The sequence below is a fragment of the Salvia hispanica genome, chromosome 4 (genome assembly GCF_023119035.1).
Source record: "Salvia hispanica cultivar TCC Black 2014 chromosome 4, UniMelb_Shisp_WGS_1.0, whole genome shotgun sequence".
NCBI lineage: Eukaryota > Viridiplantae > Streptophyta > Magnoliopsida > Lamiales > Lamiaceae > Salvia > Salvia hispanica.
Window position 1 is genome coordinate 6,492,338 of NC_062968.1, and position 8,317 is coordinate 6,500,654.

Sequence of the window (8,317 nt, forward strand, 5' to 3'; positions counted from 1 at the left end):
CGAAGGTTGACAAATTAATTTCCGAATATTTTATTCCGAGAAAGAAAAGTATTGAAGTTGGAGAAGCGAGGGCCGACCAGCGTCGCCCCGCGACGCCATGGGCGGCCTTAAGAAAAATCCGAAGAAAAGAATTTTAGAAGAGACTTTCCAAGAATTCTTATTCTTGTAAATAAGGGCCGAGTATTTGTTTAGAGAAAATAGAATTTCTCCAAAGTTAATAAAGAGAATAAATAAACTCTGCAGAGTAGTAAAGCCGAGGTAGGATTAAGAAAAATCCTATAAGACGAGACTGAGATATAGGTGCTATCCAATGGGATGCATGCATTCTTTCTAAAGAGAAATAATTCAAGTATTAATTAGTGTGCTACACTATTTATTTTCAAGGGATAAATTGCTCAAGGGCGAGTGAGGCCAAAGCGAGTATTTGAGTTGAGACATAAGCATATCAGGTGGGCTTTCTTTTAATATCCAGCACTATAGTGTGGATATAAAGCAAATACTTGTGAAATTATGAAAAATCATCTTTTCTCAAAATGAAGCAGTGATTATTTTAAAGTTGTTGTCATGTCATAAAATGTTTGTTTTAAGGCCTATCTATTGGGGTTGTAGCCCGCGGGTTTTGGCGATGCCAGCCCAAGTTTAACGAATTCGGTTCCCAATAGGACCGCAAATCCTGTTCGGAATAACGTGCACGCGAGCCGTGAGCCATCAGCGGTTGGCCGGCGATTTATCCCCATGAAGGTGGCTACCTTCACGGTATACGATTCTCAAATAAGGCGAGGATTCAAAAGAACTTAGACTGATCAGTCAGACTTTTAGCTCACAAAAGAATTTAGTATGCTCGGGCCTTTTAAGAAAAACCCCGTGTGATACTGTGGATGGATGACAACTATATATTGTATGTTTTGTTTTCGGCATGTGTCCACTGAGTACTCATGTACTCAGCCCTGCATGTATTTATAAATGTGCAGGTTGAATGTCAAGAGAATGGAAAAATGATCGGAGTCGATGCTACTAAATAATCCAGTTGATCTTTTTGTGATTCGTGTCTTCATACACGAAGTCGTCTAGTATGGACTTATTTTCGCTGCTCTTTTGTGAAGTGAGACATCTTAGAATCTCACCTTCGAACTCTGATTTATTAATGTAATATATATTCTAAGCTCTAAGACCATGTAATGGTACACTTGGCTTCTTTTCTATGATATGAATTGACTTGGCATTTGGGCATATTCTCAAGTTCTTTCCCTTTTTCTTTCTCGGTTTCTTTAATCGCTCTCATTAGTCGCGATTTACCCGCTTTCGCTATCCTTAGCAAAGTGCGGTCGTGACATATATGCCATACACCTAGGAACCGTTATACTTCACTGTAAGTCAGATTTACTTCACTATAAGAAATATTCACTTCATACGAAGATGAATCAGATTCGAATTAAGCTTATTGTAGAATTGATACCGAGTCCATTTGATCAATTGAAGACATGTGGCCTGTGTGAAATAGCAAATTTGCAGATCGTGAAATTGACAATTGACGATAGAGAAATCAGTTCTTGCGATGAAGAATCTGCAATTGATGATGGAGATTGTTGAACATGAGCGGAGCTATGTATATTGTATAATTGGCTAGGGAGATCACAACAAATCAACGTGAGTGATGGAGATAGGGTAAATCTCAGCATTAGCGATAAAAATATATAGAATCTACGTGAGTATAGCGAATTTGCAGATTCTGAAATCGATAATTGGCGATGGAGTAAATCAGTTCTTGCGATGAAGTTTCTTCAATTGGCGATGGAGATTGTTGAGCACGAGTATGTGCAATGGAGATTACAATAAATTAGTCGGGGAGCAGGAAGCGACGAGGGCACAGGTGTAGAGATATTGTCGGTGCCCGCGAAAGGAGGTTAGCCGTACTCCGCGAGAGGTAGACTGGAAGAGGGGGCCACGGATAGGGAGGCAGCCGTGAGAGGCAGGCAGGCCGGAGGAGGTTGTTGCCGGAGAGGAGGTGCAAGTGTGCTCTGCCACCTCCGTCATGAGAGAAGGAGAGAGTGTGTGTTTGTGTGTGTAAGCGTGAATGGTACGTGTATGTGAAAATATGAGAACAAAGTTGATTTCCTAAAATAGCCCTATGCAATTTTTATTAACAAAAGTTATTTACTTATTTTAGTCATTGGATTAAGATAACATGTGGCTGAGATTTATTCTCTAGTTATACACTTAAAATTAGTTACACCTTAATCACTTCCCTCTATATATATATATATATATAGAGTTGTGATCAATGTCGAACCAATTTTAAAAACCGAACTAGAGACCAAATCTGGGCCATTAGATCTAGTTTTTTTGATGAGATGTGCTGCTGTGAAAATTTTTTCGGCTTCATTACAAGCCCATTTTACTTCATTGTATAGGTTTATTACTTCATTCCGTACGTAATACCTTGAAACTACAACATGTTTTTACTTGCTTCCAGTAGGTTTTGAAATGATTCAACATATGCTTCATTCAAATTCATTGATGTGGGTTTTTGCTTGATTAACATTTAAAAATGCAATTTATTCAAGTGAGTTTATTACTTCATTCAGAAACGTTATTACTTCATTGGATAAGATTTTTACTTCATTCCATTATGACTTCAAATGCTTCTACACATACTTTATTCCAATAATTTATTACATTATTCCATGTGTTTATTAAACCATATTAGCGCCATGGTGGTGGTGATAGATATTGTAGAGAGAAAGAACGGCACGCGACGGCGAAACCACTTTTACGTACTGGAATGAAGTAAAAACCTACTGGAATGAAGTAAAAACCTACTAGAATGAAGTAATATATTCTGGAACGAAGTTAAATCTTCGTAACATGTTAGTATGACTTATTTACCTTCGGATGAATTAAAATAGGCTCGTGATGAAGGCGAAAATAATTTATAAATTTCTGTATCTTATCCATAAAAAACTAGATCTAAAAGCCCTAATTTGGTAGGGTTCGGTGGTTCGGTCTTTAAAAGTGGATTTGTGGATAATGGGACTCTCTCTCTCTCTCTCTCTCTCTATATATATATATATATATAGGGAGATGATCAAAATAAGAATGCATTTAAGTCCAGAAATGCAGCCCAAATCTTGGCCCTAGGATTAGATGATCTAATGGTCAATATTAAACCAAAAACACGGAAGGTCGTAATTAAGTAGTTTTAGGTCATATTATAAGATTTGGGTTTATGTCATGTTAAGATCATTTTAGGTCATGCTTTGTTAGCATGACCTAAAAATAAACTAACTATGACCTACAAATGCCCTACGTATGACTTTGTTCTGCGTTTCTGTATTTAAATCTGGTCTTCATAGATCAAAACCCTATATATATATATATATATATATATATATATATATATATATATATATATATATCGGGAGATGATCAAAACAAGTATGCATTTAAATCCAGAAATGCAGCCCAAATCTCGGCCCTAGGATTAAGTGATCTAATGGTCAATAATTAACCAAAAACACGGAGGATCATAATTAAGCAATTTTAGGTCATATTATAAAATTTAGGTTTATGTCATGTTAAGATCATTTTAGGTCACTATCCCGTCCCGGGCAAGAGCCTTGGCGAGACTTGATCAGCTAGGCATGCCTAGCTTTAGATTTTGATTTTTCCTTTTGTTTGGGTTGTAATTCGTTGCACTTTGGGCCTTCCACTTTTGGGAATGGTCGTTGTACCGCTTTTGTTTACATGATATATATGGGATGAGGGACCTACTCAACCCTCCACTGTGAAGGTGTTCATTAAAAAAAAAAAAAATCATTTTAGGTCATGCTTTGTTAGCATGACCTAAAAATAAACTAAGTATGTCCTAAAAATGCCCTACGTATGACTTGTTCTGCGTTTTTGTATTTAAATCTAGTTTTCATAGATCAAAACCCTATATATATCTATATATATGTGTGTGATGGTTTTGTTCTCTCTTTACATTGATATAATATTTTTTTTATTTTAGTTTCAATACATACCCTCAAACCCTTCAAGGATGAACTTTGGAGGGGTTTGACTTCTTCTCATTGTATTGGGCAAGACATTTATCAAATTTTCCTAATTTTAAGTTCAGGTATACTGTTGGATCAGTTACTTTTTAGTTTCAGTCCATATATACTGTTGGGTTAGTTAAATTTGACCCACAATCGGCGACCCCATGATAAAAATTCTTGAGGTTCCATCCTAAAACCAACTATTGAGAGTGACGTGTAAGACTTATATAATGATTGAAGTCCTCTATTTACGTTGATATGAGATATGTTATTTATATTTTTACTTTAGTTATCAACACTTACTTAAAAAAAAATTTAAATGAGTAAAGAATTTAAGATAATACATAAGAATCCTAAAATAACACTTGTTCTTTTTTTTCTTTTTTTTTTTTATCAATATTTTGTGTTTCCAAATGAGCCACGAGGCCCACCACCATTGTTGTTATTAGGACATGGTTTACTCTCTCTATGTGAACCAAACACGTAGTTAAAATTCTGGCACCAATTACTATTCAACGATTTCAAAATGTTGAGATTTGATAACTTTGGAGGTTTTGCATTTATTGAAGAGTTGAAGCCCATCATTTATAATTTTTCTGGCCCATAATCTAATTCCGAATCTGTATTTTCGACCCAAATCTGTACATAAATTAGAACTTTAGGAAAATCACAAAAATCATGAATGGAAGTGAAAAAATAAAGGCAAATGGGCTGGAAATAAAAATTTGCAATGTTTAGAGAAAATTATCTATCTTTAGAGAACAAAAATGAACATGTAGTGAATTTGTGAAAATACTTGTATGGTTTTAATTTCCATCAAACACCTATAACCGAACTAAAGCTTAAAAGTATATTCTGCTGTCTCATGCGTAGTAAATGATTGTTGTCTTAAATTAATTTTTTTTGATGCTATATATGGATAGGGTTATGTGTTTTGTTCTGAATGAACTTCCATATTTTGTTAGGATAAATTTCCGGAGTGGATTTCGAGCTTTCCTTTGGCACAAATTAAGCACCAATTGGCATTTTAAAGAACTGAATATCATGTTGGATTTATATATGTGAACATTTTATATGCAGGCTCAATGTGCATGCACATCCGTTCGTACATGGGTTTGGATCCCCTGCTGTACATTGGCTCCACAACAGGGGATGTTGTTACACACACCAAATTAATTTATATAAAAAATATAAATATTTTAATTTTATAATTTATGAATATGATATTAGTGTGTATGTAACAACATCTTATGTTGTGGCTGAATGCACAACATAGGATCTAAATCCGTTCGTACATACTAGTATACTACTATAGTCTGCATACTCTTCGGCATATTAGGAACTGCACTTCGACCCAATTTAGGCTATCTTACCCACTTGATCTGCACGAAAAAAAAAAATTTAAGAATAATTATACGATGGTGGTTGATTTTAGGGTTGAGGGAGAATATGTAACCTTTGAGACAAACATAGTGAGTGAACGCCAGTGAATAGTGAATGAACAATGAGCGGCTCCTATTTACAAAGCGGAGAGTTACATAATACACTAGAGAAGGAGAGAGAATATACAAGCATGTGACTTCATAAATTCTATGAGATCTTAATTAACAAATTTGATTGATGTTAGTCTAGGACATTTCTTGGATGAGTGAGCCCCTAATAATTTCACTAGGGAGCGTATGAGTGAAAAAAAAATATACTACAGTATTGAAAAAACTTAATATTGGTATGTGAAACAACTAGGGGTGGGTCGATACGATATATCGTATCGAAAACATTGTATCGTGTTTCATATCGAAAATATCGATATGAAAGAATTTCATATCGTATTCGATATATCAAAACTTTCGATATGGATACTATCAATATCGTTATCGTATCGAATACCTATATATCGAAAAATATAATTTCAAAACTGAAAAATAACACAAAAATTAATAAAACTTCAACACAATAAAATAAATAGTGTTCTTATTAGAGTTTCATATATATATATATATATATAAATATATATATATATATATAGGGGTGCATTATAATGATAACCCCAATTTGTGTGATAACCCTATAACTAAATCTCCACCACACATTTTTAAAATATGTGGTCTAGATTTAATCTAACAAAACTATCATTTTATCAAATAAAACTATCATTTTCGAATATATTAAGGGCAAAATTGTCATTTCAATTTTAAAATTGGTGGGAAAAAAGAAAACGATCTGAATTCATCTCAGACTCAAACACTCTGAATCGAATTTCAAACCCTACGAATCGAAGGAAACACTCAAACACTCTGAATCGCATTTGAAACCCTACGAATCGAAGGAAAAATCATCACAATTCTGGAATATGTCGAAGGAATTTCAATATGTTTCGATATATATGATTTATATCGTATATTCGATATAAAACGATATATCGCGATATAAGGAAATTCATATCGTTATTGTATCGAAAACTTACGATACGATACCGTATCGTATCGAAAATTACGATATACTGAAAATTCGATAATTTTTCGATATTTTTCAATACGATACGAGCGATATATTATTTTTTCGATATTTTTCCCCAGCCCTAGGAACAACAGTGTAGGAGCTGAGTATAGGAGCTGAGTCTCTGCCAAATGTGACTATAGAAAGATAAATGGTGAAGAGATAAGAGAAAAAGGATAAATGGCTTTGACTTAAATATGAAGTACTGCATATTTCTATTTGCCTCCACTATTATTGTTCACTATCCAAAAAAACTAGATTTGCACCATTATCAATGTATAAAAATTAAATGATAAATTTATTCATTACTTAAATTGTGTATGATTTGTAAACTTTATTTCTAAAAACATGTTAAGTTCAGTTTAAAAAGATTTCACATATAGTCTAAATGAAAATATTACATGAACTGTGAGCTGATTGCTTTTATACAACCCTCTTTCACCAGGAACGTTCTTTCAATGAGGTTTGGGTGCACAAATGCATTCCAATTGTATCGTCCACAAATTTTATACTTCATCCGTCCCTTAAATTTTGTCACACTTTGACCAAACACGAGTTTTAAGAAATATAATGGAAAGTGAGTTGAAAAAATTAATGGAGAGTGAGTCTTACTTTTATATATTAATTTTTTAAATAAAGTAAGGGTTGGAATTGAATGAGTCAGTGGAATATGAGGTCCACTACCAAATATAGTAACAAGTGAAATACGATAAATTTTGTAGAACGGACGAAAATGAATAAATGTAATAAAATTTAAGGGCCGGTGGGAGTACTACGAGTTATTAATAATAATTAGACGAGGGACACCAAATCATAGATGATTCCTTTCAAAAAATCATATAGACAGAAGTAATAAACCAATCATAATATCCATTCATCATATTACTGCTGTGTAGTGCTTCAGTGTTTTAGAGAAAAAAGTTTATGATATGTTATAATTGGCTGGAAGAAAACCAATGAGAAATTGACAGCGTAGATACTTTATGTCTCTGTCTTAGTTGTATTATATTGTAGGAGTACTTGTAAAAGGGGTCAGAGTATGCAATTGCATTGATGTCCGAGATTCCATAATTTGCTTTTTTCTTTATGTTTTAAATGAACCAATTAATATCCCTACTAATTTTCAATACAGTTTTAATCCTGTATACTCGTAATACTTCCTCCGTCCCTATGCAGTATAGACATTTTTTTTTGGCGCGAAATTTAAGAAATTGTGTCAAATGTGAGTTAAGTGAAGGAAGAATAAAGTAGAAAATAAAAAATGTAATGAGACAAAGAGAGAATAAAGTAAGAGAGTAAAGTAAGAGAAAGTAAAGTAAAAGAGAAGAAAAGTTAGTGTTTTTTACCAAAATATGAAATGACTCAGCTACAGGAGACAACCAAAAAATGAATACGACTCAGCTATAGAGGGACAGAAGGAGTATATACTATCCTTACAGTTATTTGCGGAGGTATACTAACACGTCTCGCATAACTATATTGTAGTACTCCATATTTGAGCTACTCCCTCCTTCCCACTTTAGAAGTCCCAATTAATTTCGGCACGGATTTTAAGCAATATAAAGAAAAGTTGGTAAAAAAACATAGTGGAATGTAAGTCTCATTTTTATATATTACTAGTTTTATAATAAAATGAGAGTGGAATGAGATTAATGGAATGTGAGACCTATTACTATCTATGGAAGACCTAACCGGGACTCCTAAAGTGGAACAAAATCACGGAAGAAATATTTTTCAGTAGCAATCAAATATAATTTTAATATCCACAAGGGGGAATGATCAAT